The sequence below is a fragment of the Lissotriton helveticus genome, chromosome 10 (assembly GCF_964261635.1).
Source record: "Lissotriton helveticus chromosome 10, aLisHel1.1, whole genome shotgun sequence".
Lineage (NCBI taxonomy): Eukaryota > Metazoa > Chordata > Amphibia > Caudata > Salamandridae > Lissotriton > Lissotriton helveticus.
This window is the reverse complement of record NC_136071.1, coordinates 1020153390-1020166223: the sequence shown is the minus strand read 5'-3', so window position 1 is coordinate 1020166223 and position 12834 is coordinate 1020153390.

The following is a 12834-nucleotide window of genomic DNA, read 5'->3' as shown; positions in this document are numbered from 1 at the left end:
CCCCTCTCAATTATTTCTAGGTGTATGCAGATTTTCCTTTTGCTTAACAAAGCATGTGGTGGCAAGTCTAAGAAACTGGGATTATCATAGCTACCCCCTTTCATCATTAGGGCCCTCTTTGCTGTCACGTGGCCCCTGGGGGCATTGTCGTCTCCACTAAGTTAGCATGAGTTCTGCAGACATTACACAGCTTTGCGCACGTTACTACATAGATTTATTTTTACAAGGACTTTCTTCACACCTTTCACATGAGAACAGTCTGCTGTGTGCTTTTTCTACCAGTTCTCAGAATTTGGTCCGAACATTGTGAGCAAGGTCGATAAACAATGCCCCTTGTTATTCTGTTCTGGTCAGGCCTTAGCATCTAAACAAAACATACAGATGCAGCTGCTGTTTGGTACAACATACTTTGGTCTTATGGGGATACACAAATAGGTAACACACACTTGGAAAGGGAAGTTTCCAGAGAGAAGAGCGAGACAGCACCTATGATGTAGATCCACCATCTATAGGCTAAGGTATGGCGTCTGCTGACAAAGTACAGAGATATTCTAATAAATAATAATACTTTTCCTTAGCAAGGGAGGGAGGTTAGCCTCTATTGCCTGTCCTCCATTGTCTTTTTATGATGACATCTCCCTTCATGATATATGGACTAGCTGCTATGCTGACTGTATTTGTACTATGCATTTTCCTGCTTGTTGTGGCACGTATACTGCATGTTAGGGTACGTTAGTTGTTAAAATACATATTTTAAACTGTACAAGAGTGCAAGCGAAAGGGTGTGTCTTTTCACTGTGATTCCTGAGAGATCCGGGAGTGTTATATTCTGGGGTGTCTAATCACTTGTTTCTCTGTGAGGGAGTAGGAGAGCAAGTGAGACACTACTGCTAGTCAGTTCTGGGCTTCTGGGTTCTAAGGTGGTAGGAGGACTCAGTTCTATACAGCAAGGTCCTATAATCCTGCGCATAGTTCTGTTCTTGGGAAGAATCCATATAACATGTCGCCGCCAACAATTGGCCTGGTATTTAGTCGCGAGACCCCTGAATAGCGCTTGTGCTTGTCCATGATACCCTCACACCGGTTTCCAGAGACATCTGTGGTGGGGAGGCTTAGAAGCCTATATTTTATGTTTACAGGTTTTTCAAGCTTGATGTTTAAAAGGTTCTTCTTTACCCAGTTTTGCGCTACCATTTTCTTAGTTTCTTTATTCCATATCTACTTTGGCACAATCAGTCGCTTTTGCGGCACCAAACAGTGCAGCGGTTACAACTTTCTTGACTCGACATGGGATCCTAAATGCAGGGGCTAACATTGTTTTTGTTATCGAACCCTGCTCTTTACTTCAAAGTCTTTTATTCTTGAGTCACATTTCCCGCAGTGGATGGGAATGATAATTTGTTTCATAAATATACAAGGACCGCTGTTCCGGCGGCTTATCATCCATATGCAATACTTGAAAGTTTTTATGACAGCCTAGGAGCATACCATTTGGTTTAATGGCTCCCTTCCACACCCTGTTACTGGTCTTCGAATGGGCCCTTTGTCTATTGAAAGGGCCACTTGGCCTGTGTTTGCAGGTTTAACACCACATCCGAATTATCTTAATCTTACTCTCGCAGAGCTGAGTCAGCCACATACATCTTTAATTAACATACACAGAAGTGTCATACAATATATGTCACATGCACTTCAAGTGGCTTCAGCCGGAGCTATTCCTTCGCCACAGGGTCACGTTGGTGGACTTGTAATTAGTCTCATGATTAATTTGGTGATGGGCAAACGTCCTCAGGATCGTGATAGCTTCCCATTTTAAACAACTCAAAGCTAGTTTTCCACTTATGACCCCTACTGAAAAACACAGGATCGTTACAATGAGTTTGCCAAGTGGTCTGATTCCCGCTTTAGCTGACTGCACCACCTGAGGGACGGTTTTGCTTCAGTGTATACTCTGTACTTTGGCACACCTCATTGAGCGTTTTACCGAGCATTCTAAAGAAGGTAATGGAAGAAAATGGGGCTAGTCCTGTCCTGTATTTGGGGATGAAGTTTGTTGCAATCTTCCCTATTGTCTCTGATATGATTCTGGTCAATAATAAAGGTAAAGTGGTTTCTTTACTAGTACATCACCACCTAGCGGTGGTGGCAAATGTGGATTGGCAATGACATTGCTGATTATTATTGCGAATTCATATACATTATTGGGTCGCAATAGCTTGGGAATACAACAATTTGCTCATGCAAAGTCTAAGCCCCATTCTGAAAAGGAGGGTTGTCAGGTCTTTCCTAAAAAGTCCTGGAATAAACAACAGCAGCAGCAACAACAAAAGCCTAGTTCTCATGATGGTTCGCCACCACCTGGCGCTTCTGAACGTAGACATGATTTGTGTGAGGGCTCTAAAATTAAGACCGAGAAACTGGGAGTATCATTGCTACCCCCCTTCATCATTACAGTCCTCTTGCCTTCATTTTATCATGGAGGCAATGCAGGGTTTATGTTGGATCTGGCCTATTTTTCTGGGGCACGCTTATCATTTTGCCTTCTGTTGCTGACCCTGTTTTTGTTGTCATTAAGATGTTGCACCCATTCCCCTTGCTTACCAGTGGTAAAGAGCTTGTGCTCTCTCCTTAAATGTAGTACAATTGACATCCACTGAGAGATATACTTTACTTGTACTACATGTATTCAGGGCCTGTAAATTAAATGTGACTAGAGGGCTCCCCACTAAAGTAGACTTTTAGAACGTGTCTCTTACCTGACACTGCAGCCTTTAGTGCCGTTTTAAACTGCCATTGTGACTTGGCAAAATAAACATTTTTCCAGGCCTAAAAATCTCTTTTTAATACTTATTTAATAATAGAATAGAATCAGATAGAGATGTGTTGTTTACACTCAAATGAATTGTAATGTAATACCCTCTTTAACTGACATGTTGGATTTTAAGTTACAATTATGAAAATAAAACTTTTTGGAGCGTTTGTGTTTTCTTGCCCCAACCAGTTGTGCCTTTCTGCCAGTGACCTGGGTCACATGACTGTGAATGGCTCTACTGTTGGGATTTTAATTTTGCTTCCAGACAGTAACACAAAGGATATGGACAGTATGGGACATTCTGACCGGATAACAGGGGAGGAGCTGTACCCAGCCCCATTTCAAGGCACCATGCCTGTAGCACACAAAGGAACCTAACACCAGACCTGCCCTGCCTTTTGTCACCCAGGACAATTTGGAAACTAGACCAGAGGAAGAACATTTCAGACCCAGTTGTGTGGGTAGGATAGGGAGTCCCCCAAACAAAGTCTGGAAATAGGTAGAAATACCGGGTCTCCAGAGCCACTCATCAGAAAAATCCTGGACCTGTGGAAGTTCCAGAAGAACTGCTGCCCTGCTGCCAGAGGACAGCCCTCCTGTTTGAAGGTTTGCCTCCTATCTAAGAAGGGAAATTGGACCTGCTTGCTCCATCCCAGGATATCCAAGGGTCAGTTTGCTGACGTTCTGTGTGAACTACATGGACCCAACAAGCTTTAGAGGCATTCCTGCAACTGCCCTGCTGACCTGCTGCAACTCGACCTGCCTGTGCCCTGCTACTGTCCTCTGCTGGAGTGAGTCCTGATTTCCAAGAGGTGACTACTAAGTCCTGGGCCTTAAGAAGGCATCAGAGAGCACTCCCCCTTTCGTATTTGAAGAGTTCATCAAATCTGGCGCAAAGAAACAAAAATACCCTGAAAGAGTAGCCCACAGCTTACTGCTTCATCAGAACCAACAGCAAGGTAGTGTGAAGCCCGGCAAAGCCTTGCTGCCCAGCTGAAACCTTCATGTAAATTGACACTGAGTGATGCAAAGCCCCGTAAAAGCCTCTAAACACAACTGAGAACTTCATCAATATAACACCGAGTGACAACCCCCCAAAAGGCTCACCACACAGCTGAGAACTTCATCGGAACGCAATTCACTGGAGAGCCTTTCTGCACAGCTGAAAGATTAAATCGTAACCAACGTGGAGCGATGCAAAGCTTCACAAAGCAATGCCAGGCAGACCTCGCCGCCTCCAACAAACTTGGTTTTGTGCCCAGCCTGCACTCCATCACAGTTGGCCTGAACTTGTGACTTTGTCCCGATCCAGTACAAACAGCAGGTGTTTTGCGCCGTGTGGAGCTATATTTATCTAATACTTTCAAGTTCAATATCTCTGGTTCTACAGATGCAATGTTTTTCATTCTTGTATCATTTTCATTATTAAAATGTACTCAATGTTTCTAAACTGGTTTGGGACTTTTCTTGCGTTGTGTTTTCACTTATTTACTGTTTGTGTACTTCATTAACACCTTACATGTTGCCTCTAAGTTAAGCCTGATTGCTCTGTGCCAAGCGACTAGAGGACAAAGCACAGGTTAATTTAGTAACTTTTGTGGTTTGCCCTGACAGGGATTGTGGTTGTTTTCTGAGTGGAGCTTCCACGCTACCTAGAGCCTATAGCCCAATTTCTTACAGCTTTGCATTGTATTTCTCCAGAAAAGAACAAATATTGTGTTACACTTCTGCATGGGGACTCTTGCAATTCACAATTTTTAAATTAAATGAGATTAAGAATTGCCTGAAGAGAAAGGCTGATTCATCCCCAAACATTTTCCCTTTGAGGAAGTACTATGACAGTACAATGGAAACAATGTGTTGGATACACAGCAGGTCTGCCTATTGCACTTCAATCATTACAATCTGTATTATCCTTCTGTTAATATTGTAGGAATGTTAAATGTAATGTAAGTAGGGAATGTTAGTAGGTGTCCGGATAACTGGTGCATAATCCGAGGATTCCTATAATCTGCCATTATCATCAACAGTGAATCAATCAATCAATCAATGGCATTTATATAGCGCGCTACATACCCGTAGGGTCTCAAGGCGCTGGGGGAGGGGGGGTGCCGCTACTGCTCGAACAGCCAGGTCTTCAGCTTCTTCCTGAAGGAGAGGTGGTCTCGGGTCAGGCGCAGGTCGGTCGGGAGGGAGTTCCAGGTCTTGGCGGCCAGGTAGGAGAAGGACCTTCCTCCTGTGGTCGCTCTTCGGATGCGGGGGACGGCGGCGAGGGCGTGGTTGGCTGATCGGAGGTGGCGTTTGGGAGCGTAGAAGTTGATCCGGTTGTTGAGGTAGCTCGGGCCTTGGTCGTGTAGGGCTTTGTGTGCGTGGGTGAGGAGGCGGAAGGTGATTCTTTTGTTGACGGGGAGCCAGTGGAGGTCTCTCAGGTGTCCGGAGATGTGGCTGGTTCGTGGGATGTCGAGGATGAGTCTGGCTGAGGCGTTCTGGATCCGCTGGAGTCTCTTCTGGAGCTTGGCGGTGGTACCGGCGTAGAGGGCGTTGCCGTAGTCCAGTCGGCTGGTGACGAGGGCCTGGGTGACGGTCTTCCTGGTCTCGGTGGGGATCCACCAGAAGATCTTCCGTAGCATGCGCAGGATGTTGAAGCATGACGAGGAGACGGCGTTGACTTGTCTGGTCATGGAGAGGGAGGAGTCCAGGATGAAGCCCAGGTTGCGTGCATGGTCTGTCGGTTTGGGTGCGGTGCCCAGGGCGCGAGGCCACCAGGAGTCGTCCCAGGCGGAGGGTGAAGAGCCCAGGATGAGGACCTCCGTCTTGTCAGAGTTCAGTTTCAGGCGGCTGGTCGTCATCCACTCGGCTACTTCTTTCATCCCTTCGTGCAGGTTGGCTCTGGCGGCGGCGGGGTCGTTGGTCAGGGAGAGGATCAGCTGGGTGTCATCGGCGTAGGAGATTATGCTGAGGTTGTGTTGGCGTGCGATGGCCGCGAGGGGGCTCATGTAGACGTTGAAGAGGGTGGGGCTCAGCGAGGATCCTTGGGGGACGCCGCAGATGACTTCGGAGGCCTCTGACTTGTACGGTGGTAGGCGGACTCTCTGTGTTCTTCCAGCGAGGAAGGAGATGATCCATTCCAGTGCCTTCTCCTGGATTCCGACGTTCCTGAGGCGTTGCACTAGGGTGCGATGGCAGACAGTGTCGAATGCTGCGGAGAGGTCTAGGAGGATGAGGGCCGCTGTTTCTCCGTTGTCCATCAGGGCTCGGATGTCATCGGTGGCGGCGAGGAGGGCGGTCTCGGTGCTGTGATTGGCTCGGAAGCCGGACTGTGAGGGGTCGAGGGATCCATTCGTCTCGAGGAAGGCGGTCATCTGCTTGTTGACGGTCTTCTCGATGACTTTGGCGGGAAACGGGAGGAGCGAGATGGGGCGGTAATTCTTGAGTTCGGTGGGGTCCGCTGTGGGTTTCTTGAGTAGAGCGGTGAGTTCGGCGTGCTTCCAGCTCTCGGGGAAGGTGGCGGTGTCGAAGGATGTGTTGATGATGTCTCGCAGGTGGGGTGCGATGACGGCGTCGGCCTTGTTGAAGACGTGGTGGGGGCAGGGGTCGGTCGGTGATCCGGAGTGGATGGAGTTCATCGTGCGGATGGTGTCTTCGGTGCTGATCGGGGTCCAGGCGTGCAGGGTGGTGGTGGGGGGTGGTTGTTCGGTCTTGGTGTGCGTTGTTTGGGTGTTGAAGCTGTTGTGTATGCTTTTTTTTTTTTTGAAAAGCTTTTGTTTGGTGTTAAGTCCCTTTGTCTTCCAGGTGGAAATCAATAGTAACCCCTTCCCATTTAAAATGGTTCCCAGGGTCAAAGTCCTGTACACAATAGAACAACATACAGAGTTTAGATGAAATATTGCCATTTTGATATAGTGTACTTTATGACAACCATGCCACTCTTCTGCCTCGATCCCTCAGAAGATGCTAGACCTATTTGGTTATTTTATTTCCATGCCTCTCTTTGAGAAGGATCATTGATTGAGATGCATTGATGATAACTGTAATCCTATGTCAAAGTACAGTTGTTTGAATCAATGCTGTATGATAGTGACTTGAATAAGTTACCAAAATTCTATTAGTTTACGTTTGTGGTGTCTTCACTCACTGAGTTAATAAAAATAACACATTGTCTAGTATAATAACAAGCCAGGATCATTTACATATTTGATTTCATCTCACATTTGTTCAACTCTATGTTAATATTTTTGGTTTGTGTGGGGTGATGGTAAGGTATAATCAAACATTACCTTTTACCATTACTCATTTAGATTCCCCACTGTTTGTCAATGGTCAATGGTGAATGTAAGACTATGGCAAAAAATATTAGTTAATTGAGTGCATATCAGCCTCCCATCAGCTGAATCTGAACACATTTGTCCATCGTTATTCGTGGGAGCTCCATGGTTCACCAAGGATCAACCTTTGAAGATGCTCAGCAACTCCTGAACTGTGCCATTGGTCCCCTTGATCTGATAATACTGCACACATATCACCACTCTCTAATTAACATTTGAAAGGCTCACTGAACAGCACAGCTTAATGAAATGCAGGAAAGATCACTCGAGCAAAAACTGAATACCACCTAAATAGGCAACAGCACAAGATAAAGGACTCATATCAGCTACGTATGGACTAGGGCAGACCATGGTGAGCTTCAACCTAAGACCACTTAGGCACAACATTTCACCAGTGAACTCTTCATGATTAACAGCACATTGGTGGTCACTCCACAACCACAATCTGCCTCAGGTCATTCTCAACAGTTTGACCGGAGTGTGATGATCTCTGCCATGAATAAAATTAAAGTGCTGAGGCTTATTCCATTGCTGTACTCAGTTCTACTGTCATTTTGCTATTGTGTCCCTTATTTGAATGTACAGCTTTCCCAGCAGAGGATATCACATTACTAACATCAAGATCCTAGAGTACATCACCCTAAATGAATATCTCTAAAGCAGTAGCCGTGGTGGACCCATCCAGATCACTCTCATCGCCAGGCTCATGAGTGCTTCGGTATTACACCACAATGTTCTATAGAATTTGGACTCAAGGGGTTTATTCAATCTTAGAAAAAGAAACGTAAATCAGCCCCAGATTTTGTTGTTGATTTCAGACCTTTATCTGACATATTTTGCATTGGGAAAGCGCTATAGTGGTGGCTTCATCTAATATCTAGACACATAGAGAAAACAGTGCCCCTCTTCTTGACTTCTGCAGATGCTTGGAGCCTTTCTGTGGGATGGAAACCACTTTATTAAGGTCCAGGTTATGAAAGCCTAGGAGGGGGTGCCAATGTTTACTACACCTGATAGAATTTGTTACTCAAGAGTTTTTGATTTGTTTTCCTGAGACGTTTTGTCATGTCAGAATTCATCTTGGAAAGAAAGCAGGATTGTCGACAATCAAGTCAATCAAGCTGGGATGGTCTGACAGGTCAGATTATGGGTCGTTTTTTGGCTGTTTGTGGTTGTTTGTGGGCCTGTAGTATAGTCTACTGGTCTGGTTTTTACTGTTAGTTTCTCTGATATTAACAAACGTAGCCTGCAGAAACCTCAAACTCATGCAGTCTCCCATACTGTGCCATACACTTACATAGCATGAAAGTTAAAAACTGCCTCTCCTACTTTTTATATTTAATATATTAGTTTCGCTTGAGTGCGGTAAGACATCTAGGACCTGATTTAGAGTTTAGTGGAGAGGGTACTCCTTCACAAGTGCAGTGGAGTACCCTGCCTAGCTAACACTCAGTTCTCCTGCCTCATTAGAGAGTGGCAAGCAGTAAATATTCCTTCGCTGGAGCCTGCGTTGGCTCTGTCGAAAAAATACTTCCTTTTGGTGCATCAATGGAGTAGAGGTCATTGGAGAAAGGACATTACACTACCTGCCTTTATTAGGGGGGTGGTGTAATGTCTCTTTTTTACCTGTCACTCACTACCCCACCTGAGGTAACTGTGTGCTTTATAAATGCTGTGTTCGCTTTATAAATACTTTTTATTATTATTATTATTATTATTAGTACCAGGGTAACCCTCTCAGTGAGGTATGAGAAAAAAACAAAAATGCCCCTCATAGACCCTTGAAGAAAACTCAAATGGTGTGGGGGTAATTTTCTTATTTTTTTACAAGAACAAATTCCTGATTAGAGAGGTTTTTCTTCAAGAAACGGAAGAAAGTTATAAACTTAGTGGACAAACTTCAAGATCGACTGTGACATTCCTCAAAATTCAAGTACACTGACTTGAACCCCTATTGTGGCAGTTCCCTTCAGTGTTCAAAGAGGACCGTTAGGCCGGTGGTCATCTGTACATTTTTGGGGCAGTAGTTCTTCAGGGTGGAAAAGGTAATGTACTCCACCACCTTGACGGACCGTACTCCAACTACCAAACTTTAAATAAGGCACTATGGGGCTCATTAGGATGGCAGTGTTTGACACATCCGCGGTGCTGGGGTGGCAGAACTATAAATGCGCAAAGATAGCCCATTTTTCCATCCACTGCTGAGTTTCGGGACCCGCCAGATATTTCCTTCTGCAACGGTGGTGGAGGGAGCCAATGCAGAAACACCGCCGTGCGGAATGACGTTACGATCGCCGTACAAATCAGGATGTCTCAAACAGCCCATCAGAAAGCAGCAGAGAAACTAGCCACTCGGGGGTAGTGGAAGCACTAGTGCAGAGAGGGAAACTGGATCCCGGACACCGCCACACATTCCTGACCACTATGGATCTAGCTCTTCAAGCTCTTCCGCTGCTGTACTAGATGCAAAACCAGCATATAAAATGTTGCCGCGGTCAACACCGCAGGTACTTAAAAAACACATCTCTGCATACAACCACAACACACAACTCTTGTGCTGAAATACAGTTCCTGTCTACATCAGACACACTGGTGGAGACAGGAATATATCCCCCAGTGTACTCACACATGTCCTGCTTGCTAGAAATTGACACCTTTGCATCGGGGTCACCCATAACCATAGAAATGACTGAAATATCCCAGTCATGTCACCGCAGCATTGAAGACACAGGAAAACCTGCACACAATGTAGTAGGCAGGGCCGGCGTCAGGCATGGGCAGTGTGGGCAGCTGCCCAGGGCCCCACCTTCACCCTACCCACATGGTGGCCCGCATCAGTTGGTCACAGCCCACAGCACGCTTTCATATCCATTTCTGCCCATGCTGTGTGATCCTCTTTGGCCCCCCATCAATGCACTTTTAGCAGCCAGGTGTTGCTCGACCTTGCATCTCACACATCAAAGGGCAAGGTATATTGACTGGGAATGTGGCGGTGAAGATGAACACCCTGCACAGAAGGTCAGGGGCTGGACAACCCTCCTCCTCACACCTGCCTTCCACTAATGCGAACCAAACTGAGTAAATTAGGAAATGAAGAATCACTCTGCATATTAACAACCACTGAACTGTTCACACTGCATGTCAAGTCCCTCAGACAGATCCCACACTGCCACATACACATACCATAGGTCAGCAGCAATATATGAGAATAAATGGACTAGCCCAAATTGGAGTGCACAGTGCTGGAAAACCATTGAGTAAGCCACATAGCATTTGTACATGACCTGCAAGAGGGGGAACCTATCACACAACCCTTAGGCCATCAAATCATACATGGGTGGCACAGTGATTGAACTTAAACTAAAGTGACATATTTGCAATATCTCTGGGATACAGCAATGCAAGCTATGCATAGGCACAGGAATGATAGGAAGTGTCAGAAGCCATACAATGACCAGCCCCACAGCTGTGTCAACTACCTTGACATGTGTATGCCACCAGCACAACACACATGGCTCCTTGTCACACTCCCTGACTGTCAACCCCAAGTAGGACCTTCACACATAACCCTCATCTACCCATCTCACACCTGCAACACGCAATACCTGTGAGAAACACACATACAGGTTCAAATAAGGTCCTGTGAGTCTGCTGACAACCAGTGACACACCCTGGTGTGTATCTACAGATGTCAGAATCCCACTCAGGGATATCTGAACTGATGCTGATCAAACACCAATCGCCAAACACAAATCTCACAAACAACATCCAAAGAAGTCCAACAAGCTCAGCCATGTGCAGGCAAACAGTGGATAGGCAATGTGACCCTAGACAGAACAGGAATACACAACATTTTCACTCTGGACAAATGCACAGATACCATACCCCAACCCAATCAAAAATTGCATTATCAAATGCCAATCATGAACACCAACTGTGATCAATGGAACAAATTAGCTAACAGAGACATAGACACCACAGCAGATATCCAGTGAGCATGGTGTCAATGTGTAGCACGAGCATCCACATGCAAAATCCTGACAAGTGACAGGTCAAATATAGGAGGACATAGCACAAATGTGCTCTCAAAAGAAGCTTATGAACAAGAATACACATTGCTGCATGTGACATTCACACAAGAAATGCACACTGCAAATCCAACACACATCAACATGCATTATAATGCACAAACTACTCTCACACAATGTCATGCAAATAGAATATCACACACACATGCACCTATCAGTAGAAAGAGCAAACACAGGCCAAACACTGCATCCATCAACATCAAAAACACACAACATATGCACATACCAATTCATTGCATAGTCAACTCAGCTGGACATCAGGGGAATGCACACCAGGCAAGTACAAGGTAACATACACTGATAGCAGTGCATGCACAGTAAGCAGTGTGTGAATACCATCAAAACCAGTACCACACATATCTGAGTGCTCCACCATGAACTTCCACACCACAAATCATCATATCACACAGATTACATTACACTCAGGAAGGGTGGCAGTACATCAGCAAACAGACATACAGCTTAGCCATCACCCACAGCTGCATGACTCAGGAAACCCCAGATGCATACAACATGACTAAAGGACTGTGCTGCTCAAACATATGCACTTTACACGAGCAACCATGACTGCAATCATCTAGAAGAAAATAGCACATAGCTAATTTTGAAACTGTCCTGAGTGGCAGAAATGCATGAGAAAACTCCCAAATAATGTCAGTGTGGCTGAGCAGGTAAGCAAACCTGACCATAGAATGATTAGGATGAGAGTAGATCATCAGAAACAACCATCATTGCGCCCTCAAGACTCAGAGTCAATAAGAACAAAAGTGCTTGTCAACCCTGGCAACCTCTGAAAAAGTAAATCAAGTAATTGCCAATGTGAAAGTGGCATACAGAGCATGTGTCACATGGACATATACCCATACATAGACTGTTTTATTTAGCAAGGGCAGCGACAAAGCAGACAACATGAGTAACATTCTTTATTACATAATATCCAGATAGGCATCACAAGTGCAAACCAACAAGGCCATTGGCCAGTATAAATTCCTTGTATGCACATGTGTGCCTGACAAACTGCACAGGAAATGGGCATCACAAGTAACAAACAGCAAGGCCATTGGCCAGTATAAATTCCTAGTATGCACATGTGTGCATGACAAACTGCACAGGAAATGGGCATCAAAAGTAACAAACAGCAAGGCCATTGGCAAGTCCATATTTCTAGTCTGCACATCATGTGTGCATGAGAAACTGCACAAGAAATCGGCATTAAAAGTCCCAAACTGCAAGGCCATTGGTAAATGTAAATGTCATGGTACTTATAGAGCGCACTGTCACCAGACGGTCACCTTGCGGTGTCGCCTATTCGACTTCCAGGCACTGATACTCATACCGCTGTGGAACCCCTCCTGGCTTTCCCTGTGAAGTGTCCACTCCTGGGCACCCCCAGGGTGAAGCCAGGCATCCTTAGCACTGATGGGGCCGGTGTGGAGGCTAAGCAAGCTATTACCCAGAGTTGCAGCGTGGGGCCTGTGATTAGAATAGGCACCGAGGCGAGAATTAACAGGTCCGAGGAAATTGAGCCCGAGACCCCGCCGAGGCGGGAATCGAACCCTGGTCCCTGGCCAGAACTCTGCATCAGGGTCTGCCGCTCTAACCATTGAGC